General features: G+C 41.7%; 1 long non-coding RNA gene across 2 annotated transcripts in view; it reads right to left on the bottom strand.

Annotated features, from left to right (window-relative positions):
* The window catches only part of LOC136426715 (uncharacterized), a 129253-nt gene that overhangs the window by 23831 nt on the left and 81194 nt on the right, over window positions 1-24228 (bottom strand). Inside the window, exon 1 of one of the 2 annotated variants that reach the window (XR_010754331.1) lies at window positions 309-456. The exons of the other annotated variant lie outside the window; for it this stretch is intronic. This is a non-coding gene — a long non-coding RNA (uncharacterized lncRNA). Of the gene's footprint in view, window positions 1-308; window positions 457-24228 lie in introns of those variants that run through there. 2 annotated transcript variants of the gene reach the window in all.

Raw genomic sequence — 24228 nt, 5'->3', positions numbered from 1 at the left:
CTGGATACGATCTATGTCCATAGGCTGGCTGTTTATACAAAATATGTATAAGATAATATTCTACCTTAGACACATGGCCTTAGACAGGTTTTCCAGCTTCAGAGCCATGGGCGCTCAGTACTTTCACGATCAGCCATGACAAGCTGTTGAATTTTTGACATCATACAGCGTGTCACAGCTAGCCATCGTCTGGTACTTTTCGGGTTGAGGTCGTCGAATAACTGCTAGAATTTGGCTACGTTGGTTGCAAATTAGCTAACACACTGGTGACACAAGGTGGAATAGAATTGAACAAAACAAATACCAACCTTAGGACTGCAGTCACTCGATTCCAGGTAGCTCATGGTCCCGTCATATTCATCGAGTGATGTCACTTCGTTCTTCAAGCATCGCAGATTTTGGATAGCATCCAGCCAGTAGTATTCCCGTGTGATGCAGCCCTCACCACTGAGCCGATTGCGAACGATGTAGCAGAGCCCTCTAGGAGGATTCAGGAAAGCTAGAATACAGAGGATCGCCCTGGTGGGCTGATGCTGACGTTCAGAATCCCAATCAGAACAACGTTACCAATCAGGTGCCATTGAGTATAATGAAATATCAATTCCAGTCTGTCGAACCACCGTTTCCAAACGCTCCATGGAGGTCCGCACGTGTTGGTCAGACAGGTCAGGCCGCGATAACACTGGATGTAGCCATTCGTGAATACTCAAGACAAGCAAGGCAGATGGTATTGACTGTTGCCAAGTGTTTAAGATAAAAAAATCACCAATATTCCGAGGAAAAGCTTCTGGCCCCCAAAAGAATGTATCAAGATTCAGATGTGAGACGCATACCAAAATCAATATGAAGAACAGCAAATTTGCTTCTTTGATGACATTGAACCCTCATTTCAGATTGTTTGTGCATTGAAATTAGTTTAAGACTTGCCTCGAAATAACGTTAAAACATTGCTGATTTAAATCGCAAAGCAAACATGGCATAGCAGTTTGATGGTCTACATTAGAGAGGCAGAACGCAGACACAGCATTACATTATCACCGGCAAGAGTAGCACTTCTTTTACCTTCAGCAGTCATCGTGTATTCAATTATTGCCGAGATGGCCCGTCTGTTCACAGACTCTCTAACCCATCACAAGAGGTGACTCACGTTCACCACGGCGCGTACGACCAACTGTTGAATGATCATTAAGTACGCGATACGCCTCCACCCACCCTGTCTGCATTAAATTGCTTCTATCAAGAGCTAAATTGAATTCGATTTAAAGAGATGACTTTAGCTGAAACAGAATGTCAATTTTGTGATGAGTATGATCTCAGTATATCAATGATCCTACCGTCAAATTGATTTACTTATTTACCATTGAACCAAGAGAAAGAATTTAAAAAATATTCGAGATAAAGTTTTTATTTCTATTTTTAGTAAGTCAAATTGTATCGCATTGGCAAAGAACAATCATGGTACTGAATTGTCTAAAATGCCATGTTTTAAATAGGAAAGTGTCACGGATTCAGTCGCCAAATTCAGAACTACTACTATGTGAGATGACAGACCATTAAAGCCGAGTTACGCATTGACCGTACATGTCCTAACCTGCAGGCACCACATAACAGAGTGACGTATTAAGTAATGAGAATCTCCAATGACTCTAAAAGCCTCTTACACGGATCACCGCGTTCTCAAATGGACTAGTAAACCAGACGTAATGGAATTGATAGCTGAGAAGTGCTATTAGATTGGTTCATAAATCCGGAAATTTAGAGTGCACCAAATTTTCCAAAACTAGAAAAGCACCGATTTCTGGCAGAAAAACGCTTGTTAAAACATTTGGCGTAGAACGTCTTTGAAAACCGATCGGTTAAGAACATACTTTTATCTCCACTGAAAAATCGAAGATGATTAAGAAATCTGCAGTCTCAGGGGCCCGAACTAATGAAGATTGGGAACCAAAAATGTTAGGATCGATTTAGGAAACGGCTCGGTCTGGTGCAAACGCACCAAGATACAGAAATGTATGATCATCTGAGAGTACCAGATTCTGTTCTAATAACAGTATTGTTGTCGTTAAAACCGGAATTATTATTAGGTGATACGGTCGAGTATACTATCGGGTGCTGAGAGATGATAAGTGCTATTTCTGATAACTTTTGTAGCTATAGTCACCCTACATCACTTTTGTTTTTTGCTTTAATGTGTTTTAGCCCCCCCTCCCTCTCTCCACAAGACGGCAATCGCGCTGCGACCTTGCTGCAACCTTACTGCGACCAAAATTGGATTTGTTTAACCGTTGATTTGATTGGAATATGATACACGGTGTAACAGTATGATTTAAAAGAAAGCCAAAACACAAAACATTCGCCCTATCTTTACGCAATTCGTTGAGTAATATGTCAAATCACAGTGTGGTCGCAGCCACTGGTTGAATAGGGTCGTAAGTGAAACAACCAGAAGATGAACAAGTTTTAAAACGTTCTCAACGCCAGGTAACAGGATCAACTAGTAGGGTGCCAAAACTCCACCAACATGCAGCTATCTCTTGTATCCTGTGTGAACCAGCATCCCAAACCATATCTGCCATGATCAGATATGAATTAAAAGATGATATAAGCTTTTCAAGCGATTGACAGATTCAGTCTACGGTCGATTTGAAGTTTACTTAGCGTGTAATCGTCGACATGAATCAAGCTGTCAGACTTTGAATCGACCGAAACGTTAGCTGACGCAGTTCGTTCGTTCAGACCCTTGTGGCAATTAGGGCAACAAGATTCCTTGCTGTTTAAGCAGCAGGGTACATTTCTACAGGGAAGGGTTGCTAGCTCTTCCCCTTTGAGGTGATCAAAACACTGGGCCCCCAGTTTACGTCCCTTCCAAAAGATGAGTGCAGCCCAACCGAGAGGTCCTGCCCTGGGATTGAACCGGGGTCTCTCAGCAACTAATATAAAACAAGAGCTCAATTGTAAGGCTGCTGCCAGTCATGATATGGGGAGATACCTAGTAGTGAAAAGCAAAGGCAAAGTCCATGGTGCCACTCTGTGAACAAGCTTACCTTTAGCAGCTTATTTTGTGTTCAATACAAGAAGAATTATGAGCACCACGACGGGCCCTCTAAACAGCAATGATGTGAAAAGATCGCATACGACAGAAAATTGTGAATAACCGAAAACACGATCTTTATCTTTTCTCTAGACTTAATGATGCAAACATTTTCAAAACTTTCAATTTCATGCACGTACTTTCCACACACCAGTCAAGGCTAGGCGTTGCTAATGGTCGATTTGAGCGGTATGGAATTGCACTATAAGTGAGGTAAGTGAAGTGAAAGCACTCTCCCGGCCCCGTTGGCGTCTGGCGCTATGCTCCCGTCGCTGGACCTTACAGACCACATGCAAGTTCCAAACACGAACACAATCAATATAACGCATGCGCACAGCCACGGCCGGCCAAGCACACGTCTACTTCCATTCTTTTCCACGACATTGCCTACCGCAGACTTTAATCGCCGAAACGATTCAAGTACACCGCTTTGTAATTTATCGATTTCTCGGTATGATTCATGACTTTGAACCACCCTCCCTTTAACGAGTCACCACAGACTGGTTTCACGCCGGCAATACTTCCCGCTAGATACATCATGGGTGCGTTTGTTACGACATCACCCTGTGAGCGGTCGAACATAGGCGCAGAGAACAGATAAGAATCGTTCAAATGGAACAAGATACGTAAATAATGCAGGTTATCTCTCAATGTCGGACCACAGAGGTCGATAAGACTAATGCGCAAAGAGGCTAGTAGTTTGCAGAGGAAACTTTCTGTCACAAAGGTACAAACAGTACATCAATGGGTGGCATAAGAGGATTCATGTTAAGTCGACGAGTGTTGACAATGATTAGCAAGTACATTTCCGTCCAATTTCACAATAATAGTTCTTGTGGCGCACCAAGTACTATGGCATAGAAAAGGTTACGGTACATTTTCACAGATGTAGGCGTAGAATTAATCCGTAACTTGAGTGCAGGCGGACGTCTGTGTCATCGATGAGTGTAGACCGGGAATTATTATTGCGAACTATTGGCCCCGGGCCCTTACTGGTGTACTGAAGGCGACGTTAAGGTTAACATTGTTAGCTAAACTGTATCCTTACCAATGCATAACATTACTCGGGGTGGCCATTGGTTGATATATGCGTGCTGAAATGCCAATCACAAATAATCTTCATATGGTTAACCTATCCAGGAACAATCTCAGTTTTAGATGTGGTGTCTATTCATTTACACAAGTGCAGCAGTTTTAGAAGTTACCTAAAAGACATGTTGCCTTCACTAGCTGATATATACCATGGTATGTAGAGTCCTTTCTCCCGCAATAATCAGCAGTTTAGTGTACCAGACTGCCGAGCAAGGTCGTTCAACGTACCTCATCGATTCATGCCAAACTCCATACATTTGGGTACATTCTGGAAAATACCAGGTTATCTTTACTGCTTTATCCGTTTAGTGTATTTTACAGCGGGCCCATTTTCTCATCCCGAAACCTCTTGAAGGGCTAAACCCTATCAAGAATCTCCATTACATATCGATCGACGGGATGTTCAGAATTATTGCTCTGGAATTCCTGCCCTCGGAAAACTGACTCCTATTCATTATAACCACTTAATGAAACAGTTAACGTTAGGTAGACTGCTGTGTATTAGCCTATCCGTTAGCTAATTAGGCATGTAATTTCCCGCCGGATTCAGCGCCCTTGGCGTTGCCGTCCCCGGCGTGGTGACATTTGCGTAAGTAATGATGGTTATAGTTGAAAGCAGAGCCTTCAACATCGACCGTTTATAGAATAAGCCAGCTTGGTGCTCCAATAATTAGACTTGCAGTTCCTCTTTTTAATTTTGTCAAAGTTTGTAGCCTTGTTTTGCATTATGATGTAGTGGGAAGGGATGTAATTCAGGAAAGTACTTAAAAATTCCAGAAATCCATTATAAAATATGCCCGCTTGGTGTTCCAGGTGAAAATGGTTTCCTCTTTTTGGTTTTGTCACAGCTTGCAGCCTTGTTTTGAATCATGATGTAGTGGGAGGAGGTGACATTGGGGAAAGTGCTTACAAATTCCATTAATCCTGATAAATTAAAGTTAAGTGATTACAAGTGATGTCTAATACAAATTTATTGAAGTGCAGCGCTTCATATATCATCTTCTAACACGAATATGTTTCAGCTGCAGACACGTCCAAGAGGTACCCTGCGTGAGAAAACAATAATGTTCATTATAGATTATTTCTCTGCCTTTGATCTAAGCAGAGACATCTAAGTAATGACACTGGCTGATAATATATATGGTGTTGTCACAGGGGCCAAGCAAGGTTAAGAGCCTTAGTTGACCTTCGTCCCGTAAATACACATGTAAATTAGTGAAGGAGGCCACGAAGGTCCCTTAGGTCAGAATGGAGAAGTTAATCTCCAAAAAGGCTTGAAACATCATCGACCTCTTTGTGTGGGTTGAAAGACCCAGCTATTTGTTTTAACCCTGTAACTAAATAACTTTTGTGATGCTAGCACTTCGTTTGTATCCCCCTCCACATTCCTTCATAATGAGGTTCGCTGATCTCTGACTTTTGTCATAAATCTACTTAGGCTTAAGGTCCCCTACTGCCGAAAACTACCCAACATGACTGATGACACTCCCCAGAGGCTATCTCAGCAGAGTACGGAGTGACTGATTTGGTAGATCATCGGGGCGTTAAACTCAGAGAGCTAGAAATTTGCTATGTTGCCATCTAATTTTCAGCATCAGCATCATAATCATTCATCAGAAATATCTGCAGATTCATATGACACTGTTAAGTAGTACACGGTATACCGGCAACAAGCGATCGCACTTGTTCATGCAAATCATCGGAAGATGTGCCCTTGGAGAGATGTGATTAGACAGTGATGGTAACGTATGTAATGAAGGTAAAACATGTATGAAGCAAATTTTGATTCCACAGTCGATTAATGAGTAAGTGTCATAGAAAGAGCTGCTGATACTGCAAAAAGCCCAGAGTGCTGACGGCTGATACTGCGTTCTGAGATGCATGTCTCACTGTTGGACATAACTTGACCCCATCATGGGTCCCGCAATGGAAGGCGTCCCCCAAGAGTTTCCTTGAACCCTTGGTCTAATCTATTGAACACCTGATAGACCCAAATCCTTCATCCCCAAGCTGATATTGCTTTCACTCCCTCTTATTGAATTTCCAATCAATACCATCCTAATACCCGTATTTTTCCGGTCTTGTAAGCGCGTATTTTTATAGATTAAATCTTAGGATCTGTTTCATCAGGAACAAGTATTCCAATATCGGTAACAGACTTACATTTCGAATCAGTTGGGAGCACCACTACCACAAACTTTGCTCACATTTAGCATAAGAGTGTGCGAATAAGCAAATGCACAGAGGTATTTGAACATACCCTGAGAACTGTTAACAGTACGGTCATGTGCATCAACACCATCATGTGCATCAACATCGGCATCTACAATACATAGGAACATAATCATCAACACTGTATCAAAGAATAACCAGGCTACTACCTCAACTATTGCTAATTTTCAGCATAAGAGTGATGTAATAAATAACTGCACAGAGGTGTGTGAGCATACTATCAGAAAACTGCTACCTATCCGGTCATGTGCATCAACGCTATCATAAACATTGGCAATAAAAAGACAAGAAATCATAATCAACACTGCTAACAACTTAAGATCAGAATCGACATAAAAAATAAAAAACAGTATCAGCTGCCTCGCTATGTGTGCTCCCTGCGACCCAAAGGAAAACAAGAAATCGAAAGTTATTAAGTGAGTGATAGGCTCGGATGTTTTAATCAATTAAGGTGGCAGACAGGGAATATCGCCATTGATTAGGAGAATAGATCGGTCTGGAGACTAATAACCAGCAAGCGAGGTGCTTATAACCCTGAACGAGTGTACGGATGGTCATAATTCCAGCCTAGACGACATGGAGGTGTTCACCATACAATTCATACCACAGCCGCAGTTAGCCAGCTGTTGAATTAGCTATCAATGATTGTTTGCATTGCATAGTGCAATGGAAAAAAAATTAACACTTAAAGTAGTTTGCAGAAGCAATTTCTAGAAAGTTGAAAACTTGGGAAATTACGAGTGCTTTGTAATTATGGATAACATCGTCTTCAAATTCTGGACAACCTGCAACCTGCTTTGTATAATCTTGCAAAGGCTTCACTCTGAAAGATAACGATGTGTTGGTGGCTGCATGCAGTGTTCTGTCATCTTTTTGATAACGGCTCTTCTTTTTCTTTCTCAACCTTCGAACCTTTTAAAGTTACATTTATCGTTAATGACAAGTCTTCCAACGAAGATTGAAAGGACCACCGCACTGCGAACCTCCCTATCATTGCTCCCGTGATGCATCAACCTAGGTGGCGACATCTTGAAGGGCCCGAGTAAGGTCACACGTCTCGCAATGTCTCATCCCACTTCTTCTAACAGAGGCATTCAACAAATTATTTAAAGCAGTCGCCATTCATTATTACCTTACGGTACTGCTGTATATGGAGGTCATGGTGTCGCCCTTTCAGATAGTCAAGTTCCCCACTCACATACGAATATAGATTAAAAAGTAATGCCCGTTGCTCTTGCAGCATCCCAAAGAGATGGTCATTGCCAGGACCACCAAACGCTTGTCAGAACGCATTTGACCAAGCGTTTGATTAATCGTCTAGCCGCACAGAGAGGTCAATGAAGATCAGTGGGCAGTTCACCCACCAATTGTGATTTGAGATTTTAAAGATATTGATTAGCCATGGGCCACAGGGGGCTCCTACGGCGATTGGGGTGGTGGGATTTATGGCGTTGGTGAACACAAAAGCGATTATTTCCTCATTGCCGTAACATGAACATTGTACACCACGAATCTATCACCGTTGTTTTCTAACGGAACAGCTGATGCCAATCAAAACGTGATGATAGCCCTTTAAAACAGTTGTGGTCAATCCGGTGTATATCTTAGAACGGCTGTAACTTATCATGTTAAAGAAAAATGATCTTCGAATCGAAAAGGTCTGGTGATTCCCTTACCTGCTATTAAATACATTCTAGAGAAATAGATCTTTGGTTTTCGCAGGCTTGGTATACTTATCTGAGTGACAGCTAAGCACAAAATATACAAATTAAATTACATGACACAACATTGCCACAGTGTACGCTAAGGATATAAATGATCGCTGCTGCCATGTCACAGATGCAATGATGTGGTAGCGAAACTAGGCACAGAATATAAACTATATGTATCAAGGCATACCTTTACACGACAGCTAATTGAATCCAGGCATCTTTAAATAATCCTTTCGTCAAACTGTAAAAGACTGTCTATTATGGTGAGAGTTTGCATTTGCCAGTATGATGGTGCAACAATACAGCCTTGACTGCATCCCAGCGGCGGTGCCCGCCCGACTGGCTTGACTGGCAGCAGCGTGCTGAATCCTAATCACCGGCGGGTTGGAGCTCACGCGCCCGTTTGTCAGATGTCGGGGATTGGGCTTTCCAAGCCAATGGAGATCGCCCGTCTGTCAAATTGTTTGTCCTCCAGACGCCCAAACTCTCTTTATCAAGCACGTAAAACGGGTTCTGAATGCAACAGAATTTGGTAGTTTAAACTTAAGATGCGTATGTTGGTCTTATAGGGCCCAGAATTGTTTTGTTTAAGTAATAAGCAATAAAAGAGATGAAAAACGTGAGAAGAATACCTGAGGATGTGATTTAGAAGTTGAGCATGAACGCCGTCATTTTCTGGGAAATTCCACCTAATCGTTGAATGAATCCCTGCTTCAACCAATGGTTTACTGCTATGTTGTCCTAGAGATGATGAAATCAGCTTGTTAATGTCTCAGACTCACGCACGTTGCAGGTGGCAATTTTAAAAGACTTTATCTTCAAGTTTCCAAATGTAAAGTCAGCAATTTTCCGAAACCAACGAGCTTTTGGTACTATAATCAAACATAAGCACAAAGCTCTTGGGAATGGTTTCTCTCCAGAGATATGATTAACATCTCCTGTAATGACAAATCAACTCTACATATCAGTAATTAAAATGTGAAACTCTTGTAAAACTCTTCAACTGCGTTGAAGTACGATAGCATGTGAGGGGGGGGGGCTATTTCGTATTTCACATTAAGATTTTGTAGGGCAAATTTCGGAAACTTTGTATCTAACCTGTTTGAAGTACGCATGTAAGAATGAAACGATTGGTTGGACGACCATCGAGCAATGAAAATTCACTACTCCTCGCGCACAGCGATGCAAAAACCTGTATTTAGAAGGTTCTATACAAATAAAGTACATAAATGTAGTTACAAGCGCTTCAGTGCTTATTTTGAAGGCACTGTCTGAGATGTAAAAGAGTGGTTTCTGTCATCTAACGTGGCAATAGTTTGTATTCAAGTTGGGTACAAATGGACTAGAGCATTACGTGACACACAAAAGTGCTGTGTGGCAAATAGACATCTAGAGATCGTTCCAAATTTCCGCAGGACTGCATGAACCTCTTGATAAGATTAGATAAGACGAAGATTCACACACTCTTCCGCAAGCGAGGATTTCCAAGGTCAATAGAGCCCTTCGTTCTGAGAGAGGAAATTGCGCGGGTGGCACGGTTTAGTCGCTCGTAATTTGTCCTCATTAATTTTGGAGTAGACTTAAGTTACCTAACTGAGGTTACGAGTGGGCTTCGGCTTAGTAGATGTACAATCGATATAGTCTTTTACATGTAACATCTACATCATCAATATTTCAAAACTGTTCAGCCCCGCGCCATACAAATTAGAGTTGCCACCACACATATTAAAACTGCGATGTGTCTTTTATCTATTAAGTGGGAATCCGGCCAAGTACATTGATTTTGTGAATGCAAAAGTTGCAACATATACTTAGCGTGATAGATGAACGTACACATAACATCTCACTGTTATGGTATAACCAATGTGGCGTCGAATGACCGAAGGGCAAGGCTAGTGGACTCTAGATACAGGGGTCACGCGTTCGATTACTGGCGGCTAGACATTGTGTTATTGTCACTTAACACGACTTTCCTGACTCCAACCAGGTGTAAACAAAGCATCTTGTGGATAAGTATGATTATTTAGAACATCAGACTGCTGTTACCTTGACATTGATACTCCAGCAGATTTAGATGAACTACAGTCAGCACGTTTCCGATCCAACTCACTAATGATTCACGTCGCTCAACCAACAACCAAAATCGATCCACAAAGACCCGCGTTACTAATCATATCAACCCACCAGACAGATCATACACACGGATCTCTCGGGAACTGCCGGCACTTAGAAGATCACACGAGGTGGTCACCGTATGCTTATGGGTGGATGATAACGGTCAGTCGTCTAAAACAAAGTTCATAGAAACACACCGGCTTATCTTTCCTTTATAACCACATATGCCGTTATAGTGCCACCTGAGGGGTAGTCTGCAACATTAAAGATAAACAGCGCCATAGCCATGATGTGAAGTGAGGCATGCCTTGATGCAAAATGTTCAGAGGAACATGACCATGAGTGGTAATGGACGCGCTCTTGTGTAAACGAGAAAAATGCAATAACATGTAAATGCCAGCTGAGTGCTTATTACTTCCTTCTTTTATCACTGAAATATAGAAGATCTACAAGTCACGGGCAACGCACAACGACGGCGTTGTCTTGTCTAATGAATCAACCATGTGCAGGCTCTTATGATATTGGACCATACTTCAATGAATATGAAATCATATCAAACCATACCGTAACATTCCCTGGCTGCCATATGCCTACCTACTACCTAAAAATAGACGCCTACGTGGCAAATTGCTTAATCTAGTATGAATATCTCGACCATTTTATCGAATTCCACTTAAGAAATCCCGAATATGTACACATGTGTTTTCTCATAGAACGACTGAAGCCTCAGATGTAGCCGCGGTTACTTAATGAGTCATAGATTTCACAGTAACTTCAAAGCTGTTCATACATGGTTTGATCCTAGATGATGAACTTTTTTTCCTGTGACAACCATGCCTCTGGCTTAAGTCTTTATGAGACTTTTCTGAAGTAAATAAGAATTGCTGAAACTCTACAGAAATATGATCAAATGTGAAAGCGTATGTGACTAATGCTACGGTCACGTATCCAAACCGGGGCCCGGCCGAGCTGTTTGCGGGAACGAAAAATATGATATAAAAGGCAACAAAGCACACAAAAATAAAATGTGTCAATCATGAGTATAATTTGTGTATATTTCTTGACAAATATTTTCCTTTTCAGTTCCCGCAAATAGCCCGGCCGGGCCCCGGTTTGGAAATGTGACCGTAGCATTAGCGGGATACAGTAACCAGATGGGTTCACCTCCAAAACGTCAGAATTGCAGCTGAACGGAACAGATGAGTTGCATATCACACAATATTGTATTAGATAGATTTGTTAGCCTGAAAGAATGTTATCTATGTACCAGTGAATGACATACTTTGTACCTTATACAATTGTTGTGCAATAAAGGTATTATTATTATAAAACGTCTAGCGTTCATATTACGGGGTTTCTTTTTTGTTCGACAAATGATGGGTCATTTCTACCATGTATCAAGCGTAACTTAAACTATGTCAACGGTTGGAATAAAGACACAAAGATGTTACGCCGAAGGGCGGTTATACCGGCTATATAGATACGTATACAGATACAGAATATGTCGGAACATGAGAAAATTCCTCCCGACCAAACCCTACTGCTGGTTAATCATGCACTTTTCGTGCTATTTTCCACCTGGCTGAGTAAGTATTGAAACACTCTCTGTTCCGTCTTGAGTAGAGTACACGTTTATTGCCCCACATGGGAGGATCTGTTAAAGGTTTTTCCAAAAGCTTTTAGACCCAAACAATTCCATCATAATTTCATGGTCGGCGTTCAGCTGACACGTAATACTTAGAAGTGTTCATCAAATCCAGCCAATATGTTTACACAAAAGCATACCTCAGGAATAGAAAGAGATCAATTACTTATTTCTTATCTAAAGCCTTAGACAGAACGCGCGTGTTTCTTGGTCTTATCACTTTGCAATGGAGTCGTGACGCTTCAACATTATACTGAAGAAACGAAGCCCAGACAGGACATTGTCTGTATGCATGTTCCTGGTCACACTAACGTGCATCCTTCCCAAACTAAGAAGAAATCTGCCTCCCCTAACTGTCGTGGGAGATCGTTACCTGGCAGAATGGAAAGCCTCGATGTCTCTATACTTCTCGACTGTTTTTGCTAATCCCCATTTCAAAATCTGCATCCTCCCGATTAAACAAAGCGATCTAATTAAATGTCGGTGGCGCCAGCGATGGTTAACTTTGATGTCTCCATCATGACGACGCAGTTAACGTTATTTTTGGGAATGTATACTGTATGATGAAGTTGTTGACGAATACGTGAAAAGAATCTTCAGATACTGAAAGTAGCCATAGCTATATAGGACTTCACAATGCAGGGGACATTGCTGAAGAACCTTTTGCTAGTTTGTAGTCACTCTGTATTAATGGAAGGACGTAAGTATGCGCCAGGGATTGCATCACCCTTAGTTAGTTCGCTCTTACCATTTATGTACTCTGCCCAAGTCGATGACTTACGTAAGCCAGTATTGACGTTTCCCAGCAAACATGGCTCTAGTACCTACAAAATTCCAATTGTCAAAATCCACAAAATTGTGGAACCAAAACAGTTCCCGTGTTGCCATCGCCTTATTTCTTCGGTAGACGTTGCGTTTTAGTAATGGCCTTTCTACTGACAGGCATTATCAGAGATTGAAGGTTACAACATGATGTTGGATGCACAATTATTCATTGGTATGCATCATGTCAAGAAATGTTTGCATTTTGACGTCACGCTGGGATGCCAAGGTGTCTCTGCAGAATTCATCAGTGTGTTCGGAGAAATAGCAACCTTACTTCCATATTCATTTATATATATCAATCAATCGTTTGCGGGCATCAGTGTCTGATGCATGGCGGCTGCAGACATGCATAGGGCTCGCCAGGTTGATCTGCTCTCGGCATAGACCCTCCAGTCGGTTCTGGTGATCCCCAGCCCCTGGAGTGTGTTGAAGATCTGGTCTTTCCATTTTCCTCTAGGGCGACCTCTAGGTGTTACCCTTCACTTATAATGGGATTAGCATTCAAAACGTACAAGTATGACCACAAAGACAATAAAACATACAAAGCTCGAAAAGCCTCGCTTTTTGTCAATGAAATTCGTTGAATTTGTCAATTCGATCTGCCGCATGGTTTTTGATACTCTCAAAGCATAGGTAAGATCCGGGGTATTTTCGACGTATTTTCGCTGTATTTTATAGTTTTCTACTTTTCTGTTTTTAGTTTGGTCTCCCTCCTCTGATGCCAAACCAATTGTAATCGATTGTTTTGGACCTAGAATAGCTTAATAAGTTGTTTACATCATTTCCAATCGAAATGTTGACTTGATAATTTCGCTAAAAACCTCTGTTTTAGCGGTTTAAAAGCCTATTTGGACTGTTATACGGTACTTGCCGTGTAAAACCCATTCTTGATTTCTTTTCGCCAAACCAAATGTAATCGATTGGTTTGGACTTATAATAGCTTATTAAGTTGTTTTACATCATTTCCAATTGAAATCCGCGATTTCACATTAAAAAATTGAGTATTTTCCAAGCAGAGGTTAAGATCCGGGGTATTTTCGCGGTATTTTATACGTTTTTCTACTTTTCCATTTTTGACGTGTTTTAAGGCATTTTGTCGGCTTGGCTTTGCATAATGAAAACGGGACAAGGTAGCAATCCCGACAAAAACGCCTAAAAACACGTCTAAAACCAGCCAGACCTGAACCTCTGATTACATTACCGTAACTAGCGCGGCCCACCCCGGGTTCAGGTAAAGGCAGAGCGCGATTCGGAACGATATGAAATGGATCTTCACTAGGCTCACTTTAACTGTTCTTATAGCAGAAAATGTACCGGGGGCACTGGATCCATTACCGCACAGAATAGGCAGCGAAGTTACAAATCGGACTATTGGATTATACGATACAGGGGAGAACTGCATCAGTGATCCAGGGTCCACCTTTACCCTGCATCTGCACTGAACGATCAGCCAAATGTAAAATTACCAGGAAACTTGACTCGAAAGTGTACAATAACAATCACATTTAAGAATGTAAAACAGTTCAAGTATGGAATTATGACGGTTTTCTATTCAATCCATCTCCGTGTGATCCCTGGAAGTCGTCAATCTGGGTAGCAATATCCGAGGGGCACATTGTTCTACATCAAGATAAAGAGACTATCTTTACGAATTACGACTTTTAAAATGACTGTTTGATATATAGCACAGCTTATCCCACTGAATGAGGTCACTGATGGAAAAAAAAAACTGATCCGCTAGTCGATAAGTTTAAAACATTTCATTGTGTAAACAAAAATCATATTTCCAATGCCAAGGGTATTTGTTGTGTGTTCTTAAAGCATTCTTCTAGTCCTTGCGAAAAAAATAAGCACACAGGTTGTTGCTGCTTACTGTATTCTTTTTCAACGTCTGTAAACGAGTGATCTATTTTTATCATAAATGTTAACGCAGGTGCAATGGCCATTGGCCAGATCAGCAGGGAGGGGCACGCACGCCTATGTCTGAGTTTAAGCAATACATTCTTTATCATCACCTCAAGCAATCTTATACATTAGTATCTCCAAATAAGCCTGGGTGTTTGGGGCAACGGTAAGCGGTAAGCAGTTATTACTTCCTAAGGCCAATATGAAGTGTCGAGCAAAACCTGTAATCCATTATACTCACGGGGAGGTTGGGGAAATATTGGCGAGGAAGCCTGATCGAAAACTTGGCTCGACAATGCTGATGTCTACAGCGTACCGTCTTGGTATTGGTAGAACTTAACCCTCATCCGACCGTATGGGGTCCGTTTGGACCCCAGGCGTGTTTTAATGTGTGCCATATCAACATTTTTCGTCGGAGAAAAAAATTCTTCTATGAGTTTCTTCATGTACATGTCTTACAGCTCCTGAAAAATTTTTACCGGGATTAGCCGATTTTTGCGGAAGTTATACTCTAAAGTGTGCGTGTTGTCCGCTGGGGTCCAAACGGACCCCAGATGATTTCGCATTGTTTATTACGTAATTTGAAAGAAATTCCTCATAACATCCAAACGGTATAATGTATCCTCGTCAAATTTGCAAGGAGTGATGTTCACGTTAGGTTTGATAATTTCTGTAAATGTAGTGACGTTAGGACGTAATATGACGTAATAATGACGTCATCAATGTGATTTTATAGGCTAAATAGGAAAGTCCCGTAATATCGAAAGGTATTGAACAAAATAGAGTGTATTATGGATTTTAAGGTATGTCAAGGCATACGACGTCAATAGCGATTATGTTGACGTCAAAATAACGTCATAGAATGAAGTCATGTGTTGTTAGCGATCCCTGGGATCCGCCATCTTGGATCGGCCATTTTGAAATTCTAAAATACATTTTTTTCCATTTATGACCCCAAATCATTAAAAAAAGAGACTGGAAACATTGATATGAATGTTACTGGTTAAGAAAATACCAGGTAGTGACGAATTTGAAGGCAAAAAGCCTGTTTATACCTAAAATACTTATCTTGTCCGCCATCTTGGATTTTGAGCGATTACGTCATCGAATTAGCATAAATTTAGAATAATAAATCATGAAAGTTACATCTAATTACATATGATGTTATACATGTTGGAAAACTAGTGTGGTTGAGCAAGAAAACCTGAGAAATATCATTGTTCTTAAAATTAGTGACTTTTTGTATAAAATGCCTGCCAGAAACCCGTTGCCATGGCAACAGGAAAAATGATAAACTTAAATTATTATCATAGAATTGTTGCCAACTTAATTTTAGGACAAGTCATCAAGTTTTGTAGTCCTAGCATACGTCGTTTGGCAGTTATACGATGCTAAAGTTGGCGCGGGCACTTTTAGTCCCCCCAGTCTAGATCGGGTTAAAGGAAAATGTGGGTTCTCCTCATTTTCTGCATAAATTATGATAATGAGCATTACTCATCAACACCAAAACTTGTCAAAATATTCTCCATAGGTTATTGAAACAGGATATGCACAATAACTACAATAAGATCCACCAGAAATATATTTAGGGGGCAAAGCAAATTGGGGTCCGTTTGGACCCCATACGGCCAGATTCGTCGCAAAAATGTGTCGGTCGGTTAAAGCCTCTTATGTTTACAGGGATTTGCATTGTCTAGTCTACAAATATTAAATGCTCGGGTGTCCTCAGCAGGGTCAATCAATAAGATTGAAGAAAGAGAAAGCGTTAACTTCGTTTCGCCGCACTTTTATTGGCGCCCGTTCTCTTGTCCATAAAAAAATACATGGCATTTAATACTATCTAATCACACTGTCTTTTACATTGATTTTGAGAATTTTATTCGTTCTTCCCAAACATTATAGCTCGCAGCACGGTTCCTGAATTTCAGCCAAGGGAACAATTCTCTCGTCTGATAGTTCCATTATTATAACAGGCGAGGAAATAACTCATGTACCGCATAGAAGGTAATGGTCCAGAAACATAGAATGCGCACAATTTCAAGAATAATTTCGCACCACTTTTTCTTGGTAATATCCTATCCTCGCTCCGAGACCTGCATGACATATATATATCGGATGTAGAGGAATTGTACACGTGCCCTGTGAGTGTGTAATGTAAGTTAATGTGTATGTGCTGATAATCCTCTTTTGCAAGTTCATGATAAAGGCAACAATCATTCTGCCTTCACCCCAGATGAACCTGAACCATGCGTCCATTCATCTTTATCATGTGGTCAGAAAGGTCTGGTCGTAAAAAGATACTTCATCTGACTGCTGGTGTCAGACTTTCCTTTGAATCGTCACGTGGGTAATAAAGAAACAAAGGGTAAAATCTGTCTTCCGGGAGGTACAATCGTTACTGGGACCTTGGCTGTCTAACATTGATTGGTTTTATTTAACCTTCGACTGTTGCAGGCCTCCAGGCGAATCAGAGGTAACCGAAAATCCATTACGGGGAAATGCCTACCGGTACTCTCAATCCCTCCGATCAAATCCGACTTTCGGTCAAACAAAACCAATTGAATTCTCCCGGGGCTCAGATGGCGGAGATTTAAGTGCCTAAACTCTCCGCGATTGTGCTGACAAAGTTACGGCAGCAGTAAGTCATGATCAAAGGGCCCCCAAAAACATCCCACCCAAGGTGCAGAACGAAATATGTAAAGGTACGTAGTCACAAAGACCGTAGGTGCAGTGGGCTCTTATCCACTATGTTAGGTGCAGGGTAAAGCCCAACCGTTTTCTTCCACCGTCTCTCCAACTGAAGTCAGGTACCCTCTTTTACACCTGGGTGGAGTGAGGAAAGTCGTGTAAAGTGTATTTTCTAAGGGCGCAGCATTGCTGGCATGTCATGGAATTCGAACCCAAGATCTCTAGGTTCTGGGCCAAACACCCTAACCGTAACGCCAACATGACGCCACACAAGCGAAAGATGTTGGCTGAACAAAATGTTTCACAATCAAAAGGTATTTAGTAAAAAAACCGTCTGTGGCATGCACAAGATTCTTTGGTCAAAATATCCCCACCACAGGACGGTACTTGACTTGCCTAACGACAAATTTCCCCATACATTTGGTGTTAAACATTATCATCAATGTTACACTGTTGGCTGAGAAAGAAACACTTGGTATAACTTTTTCCATTAAGTGGTATCATTGATATTGAAGTGCTATAAAAAGGCCAAGATGCATTGTTACTTGTACCCTCTCCAGGTATACTTAAACTTCTCTACCGTTCTTACGATCGAAGCCCCCTCATCACTCTGCAGGGACGAAATAACTACCCAGGGTCATAATACCCCCAATCCACTATAGGACGGCGCTCTCGCCGCGCTCTCTCTATGAGCTAAAATTTAACAGAGCGCTCAACGGATCCCATTCTAGATAAACAAAAACAAAAAAAAACGACTGTTTTACGCTTTGTGTGTTTTGTTGTTTTTGAAGCGATACTCTTACCTTTTGCCTGATATTCCAACTATGAAATCAAGGATTAGACAAATCCGATCTAGTTCACAGAGAGAGCGTAGCGCGATCGCAGTCTAGTGGAATGGGGGTCTAAGGTTCTCAACACTTCCTACCATCGAAAACCCTTCATCACTGTGTAGGGACGAAAGCATTACCCAGGGTGATAATGCACTGAACCTCAGCAGATAGGAATGTATGGGGGTCATTTGTATCGACTAAAGGACGGCAATAGCTTTTATTGATCAATTCTCCCAAGTGTAATTCCCTCCCCCATGGTGAGTCATACATCACTACGTGCGGCCCCATGGGCAGACCGTGCGGGTACATGGTATTCATCTTGTGTAGAGACTGACTTCCATAGTAATTCAGACCATTATCTAAATGATTTAATGAACTATTACCTCCCAGTTCCACCACCCCACTGCTAACCATAGCCAGCCTGTGTCATCATCTGGTGCAACTGGTGCGTCAAAGGGTAGCTTTAAAGAGTGCTTGCATCTAGATGGTTATGTGTGACAGGTCGTTCAAGGTAATATAACCTGCTGCTGCTGCTTCATCTACTTACAAACATACATACAAACATACAATCATACATACAAATGCTGCCAAAAAATAACCTTCTTGGCAAAAGTAACTGGACAATTCATCAATGTCTTCTTCTGGTACTGTTCAAATGCAACAGCTGCTATTGCCTTCGAATTGCTGGGCCATAGTTTCACATGCTCGGAAAATGCATGCGGAGAACATTGACCTTTGCAAAACTAATGTCTGCGTATAAATACTACCGTGTGGTAGAGTTAGCTGTCTCAATACTGAACTTCATTACGAATCAACCGCATTATCCCCTCCTGTAGTATTTCTTCCTTGACGGTGTGTTACGCCGAATGGTGGTTATACCGGCTATATACATACAGATACAGACCTGACTTAAGTCATATTTCGTACCATACAGACTCCTAGGTTCCCCATGATGTCTCAAGTCAGCACTTTTGTGTACAGGCACCGATAGCAATATGTATGCTAATTTTGGAAAACCCATAACAAGTTACCAAAGGAGTTCCAAAAGCACGGCTGTTTTCTGAGGTCGTTCTGTGGGGAGGCAGCAGGAACATGGACAATTTATATTGTGGTATGAACGGAGAATATTGTCAATACTGTGGTAGGATCGAGATATGAAAACCACCCCAAATCACAACAGACGAAACTGTCAATTACAATACTGAAATCTTGATTTGGATAATTTACATTTCAAGGAAGGAATCTTGAAACGTTACTAGTTCCCAAAGTTCTTATATCAACTTACTTCTTTGATGAAGAAGACAGGATAGCTACGGCATCCAGCACATAGCGGTAAAGATCAGAATCGACCACGAAAATTAACTGTTGCAAATTTTGTCAGACTGACGAAGTCAGTTGTTTTCGTCAAAATATTTTGCAAACTCATGATACGCATTGATCGAATTTAACTATTGATAAATTCTGTCATTCATTCCTGACTTCTTGTCTCAGTCACATTGAAAATACCTCATATCTTATTTCAGACTCAATATCTTTTGAATGAATGAGTACAGAGGCAATGTTCTGCATACAACGGTAGATACACTGTCATCATAGTTGGCTTTTCCGAAATTTTGCATGAAGCGTGCTTGATATAATAATGCACATTAGGTACCAAATGAGCGAAGACATCGCCAGACAGACGCGACGCTGTAGGGGTATCACCGGAAGCGTGCCATTAAAAGTTCTCACTGGAACTAAAAGGCTTAAACGATTTACCAAGCTGCGACAATGGCGCTAAACAGGGGATTATGTGGCTGATGTGTTCAGTAGTGCTGATTAGAGGACGTGCAAAGATTGAGTCCAATGACCAAAACAAGTGCTGGTCCATTACCTCCCTCTTTAGAATGTAAGTCACTTTAATCTTATGATGGATTCCTGCAATTCTTAAATAGGAAGCGGAAAGTGAGAGTCCTTAGTTAGGTAGGGATGGGAGTTGTAGCCAAAGAGTGTGACTAGAGTACAGTCAAACCTGCCCAAGGCGACCACCCGGCGGACCCAGCAAAAACGGTCGCGATGGACAGGTGGTCGCCATGAAGAGGATTCCACTCACATGTTTCCAGGTCGAGGTTTTCAAATACAGTACGTAACTGGATGGAAAATTATGTGAATTTAGACAGCATGACCCCCACCAGGTTCAATTCTCATTGACAGAAAGGTCCTCCAAAAATTACATTTTCCGTTATCGTTGTAATAATTCTATGCCACTACATCGTGTAAAAATTTTCCTCATAATTTTGACTTCAAAACAATGGTTGCCTCGATGATCTCGCAGCGCCCTTCTGCATTCACACGTTACATTAAATAGTACACACACACACATGCACATCATCGAAGTTTTAAGGCCTAAGAAAAATCCCTAGAAAACATCTGCTGGCCCTAGCCTTTTTTGGGGCGCCGATGGATAAAAGGGGCAAAAAGTTTGCGATCGAACAACTAAAGATGAAAACGGAACGGTGTGATTTCGTCGCGCCGCCAAGCTCTGTCAGTCTGTGCGACCGCATCGAAAGGTAAGTCAGTGCAGCAGAATGCACAGCGTCCAATAAAGGTTTGTGAGATTCATGGAAATAAAAAGAAAATGAGAATATTAGTTTTCATCAATAACTAGAGTATTCGTTAATGTTCATACACAAAAGCATCGTGTTTTAGAAAGGTCAGCGGTACGCCAAATCCAAGCCGCGCCAAATCCAAGATGGCGTCGGGACCAAGGAACAACATTTCTCGCCCGATGTTTTGCCCGCCGCGAAGTCATTTTTCGGCGGAATTTAGTAAGACACAGACACATTTTTGTTAAAAATACAAGAAATAGATAGTAATTTGTGTGAAATCTACGTGATCGTTTTGAAAATTGAGTTTAAACCGAACTGAGTTTGCGGTAAACTATAAGATTACGATAGGCACAACAACATCACAAACATTTGTCTTTACAATGTTTATAGGGGGAACGTTTTATCAAAACACTTCATGGAGGAATCGGTGCTATAACATTGCTATTCCATATATTTTTGTCCTTCAAAGTCTTATAAACATTTCCGTGAAATCCGACAGCAAAATGATCCGATGTCACCACACGAATTTTCAACACGCGCTTGAAAATTAGGCGGCCGCCATGGGCAGGGATTGTGCTCTGTGCGGTCCCAATTCGTGGCGGTCGCGGTCGCGTTGGACAGGTGGTCGCCTTGGGCAGGCAGCTTAATGCTTGTGCCTATGGGGAAAATTTTCGGGACCGAGAAAAAGCGGTCGCCATGGCCAGGTGGTCGCGTTGAAAAGGTGGTCGCCTAGGCAGGTTTGACTGTATTCCCTTTTAAGGCTTTACAGAAGGGAAGAAGGGAGAGATTAATGGGTTTGTAAAAAAGGAGGCTACCTTTGTAGGGCTTCCTTGAACAGTGGGTGCCCCCCACCAGTATAAGCAGAATGACATACACAGAGACACACATAATACACACGCAAGACACAGACACACATACACACACACAGAGGGAGATGGAGACACACACAGACACAGAAACAGACACATATACATACACACAGTTGCCTTATGTACTTTGCACTGATCTTTTAGAACTACTTGATGGCACTTAAGAAAAGTTTACTCTTGAAGTGTTCACTATTGATTTGCTCAAGAAAATGTTGTATAATTCCAAACTGGCAGGAGGAGAAGCCGTTTGGCCTGTAGATACCCCTTACGTACAGACTTGCACACATTTGATTTAGCCTCTTGCAGACATGTACATGGACCTACTGTCATCACGGGGATTCCTCCATTACGGCGGTCCATGATGGATAGATGAAGGTCACTTCCTGGCGACGGTCCATCCATTTTGTAACTCTTCCGGGAAAACGATGAAGCCCCGTGGAACTCCCTCGTCAATCCACGTATTGTGACATTGCCTAGAACAAGTATTTATCCAAAGTTTGTATGCTTGAGGTCCACATTCAACTAGACGTTCCTCTGATTTTTTTCAAGGCCCAAGTTTACATTCATATGTGGCGATAGATTCTAATTATGCATAGCATGAATTTCCAACGTGCTGTAAGCTGGGGATAGACACATAATAGAAAACGTACATAGATAGCCTTTCATTAAATCTTGATGAAAGGCAAGTACATGTATTAAAGCAAGAATGTTGGTAACAAGCCAATGATCAGAGTTCATTGTAATCCACATCATCCAGACCCTTTCAGGCGAGTACCAGACTGCGTAAGATTTTTTCATTGCAAAGTTTGGCTTGATATTTTCTGCCTTTATAACAGTACACAAATCCAATAGCTTTTCCTATAAGCCCACAAAGATCGGCGTGTCCCATAGTTTCACTCAGTCTTGCCAGTACCAGACTGCATAAGCTTTCTTCATCGAGAAGATCATGTCGTTCCCTGCCATTATAACGGTACGCTAACCCAGATCTACATTGCAGTTGCCTACCTCCATAAATTTTGCCGTAAGCCCGCAAAGATCACCGTGTCCCATTGTTTTACTCAGTCTTGCGAGTGCCTGACTGCATAAACTTTTTTCAAAGCGACGTTACTGGTTTGTTATTCCCTGCCTTGATAACGGTACGCCCACTCAGACCTAGATACCAATCACCATAACATTTGCCGTAAGCCCTCAGAAATCACCATGCCCTATCGCTTCACTCAGTCTTCACCCTACATGTTCATCCCAGCTTTACGAGTGTTTTACCGTCAATCAGCAGGATGGGACCTCGTGACGTCTAATTCCTTTCACTGGGGAAGCCACCCAAGGAGATCCCATCTTGACATCAGTGCACAGTGCATCTTGTCACTAACAGTGTAAAAATACAATTTTACTGGGTAGGATTTACCATGGATTTTCAGGTTAAAGCACACGATGCAAGTGTAAAAAGACAAAATCCTGAACAAAGTGATTCGGGATATATCTACAGCATGACTTGCCTCCCTGATTCAATCAGCATTTTAGAAACTTGTAAGTAATGTTCCTCTCTTTTACAACATGTTGAACTTCACTTTCCAAGCAGAGGTTCGGCTCCGGTTGACTATCATATCTATTGTGGTCATTTACCATACTGTAAAAGGACATACACGGCATTGTATATCTTCCCAAAGCTATGTTACAATACTGAAAACACTACCTGCACCAAGCTGTTCTGAACGTGACGAGTACAATGTGCTTCAGACTAAGGTTTTATCAAGTCCTTGTTCAGAGTTGATCATCTTCTGATTTTTCCGGAACCCCCCGCCTTCCCAGTTGAGTTCTGCAATATCCTTTATTACCACCAGAAGGAACGTTCCCATATCTCCTGAACACTGCTGTCAGGAGACGCTGTCGATAAAAAGCAAACAGGTTTGTTTTTATTACAACCATGGAGGTATGAAAGCATCAAGTATTAACCGATAGGCAGTAATTTATCCAGTTACGTTCGCCCGAAAAGCAAATCGAAGACGAAGGGAATATTTCGTTCCCGAGCGTTTCCCCTCCTTGTAGCACAAATCCGCACATGATGAAACAACACAAGCGGTATATACTCTCTTTCAGTTATTGGAGGTCGTACACCGTAGATTTGAAGGACATGAGACATATATAAAATTCGAGAAATAAATATACAAATAAAAAAATATATCTATTGTGCAGTTAGTTAAATTTTTTGTAATCACTGTGCTCCATAAATAAAGTTTATACAGCTTCTCAAAGTTGTCGTTCTTGGAAAGATCGAGAGAGCGCGATTCAAACATTCCATCAGCCGTCACGTGATGCCGTGACGTAACAAGTGGGCACTCATCCAGGGCCCGCTAGTCGTGCGCTAGTTTCACAGCATGGACAGTGACGTTTTTGAAACCTTTTCGGACTCCTCGTCCAGCGAGGACTGCGTCTGTGAGGAGATCGACTCAGACTCGGGACCTAAGGATACCGTAGCAGGCCTCTTGCCGTACAGATTCCAACCATATCTGTCGGACGAGCAGTCGGATGAGCCCGATAGCGACGATGCCGGTGGAGACGCCGGAGCTGCTGGTGCGCATGGCGGTGAAGTCCTAGTCGCCGAAGGGATTCCGATTGATATGGAAAGGCTCCAGAAT

The sequence above is a fragment of the Branchiostoma lanceolatum genome, chromosome 2 (genome assembly GCF_035083965.1).
Source record: "Branchiostoma lanceolatum isolate klBraLanc5 chromosome 2, klBraLanc5.hap2, whole genome shotgun sequence".
Taxonomy (NCBI): Eukaryota; Metazoa; Chordata; class Leptocardii; order Amphioxiformes; family Branchiostomatidae; genus Branchiostoma; species Branchiostoma lanceolatum.
Note: the sequence above shows the minus strand (reverse complement) of the source record. Positions and strands in the feature narration are given on the sequence as shown.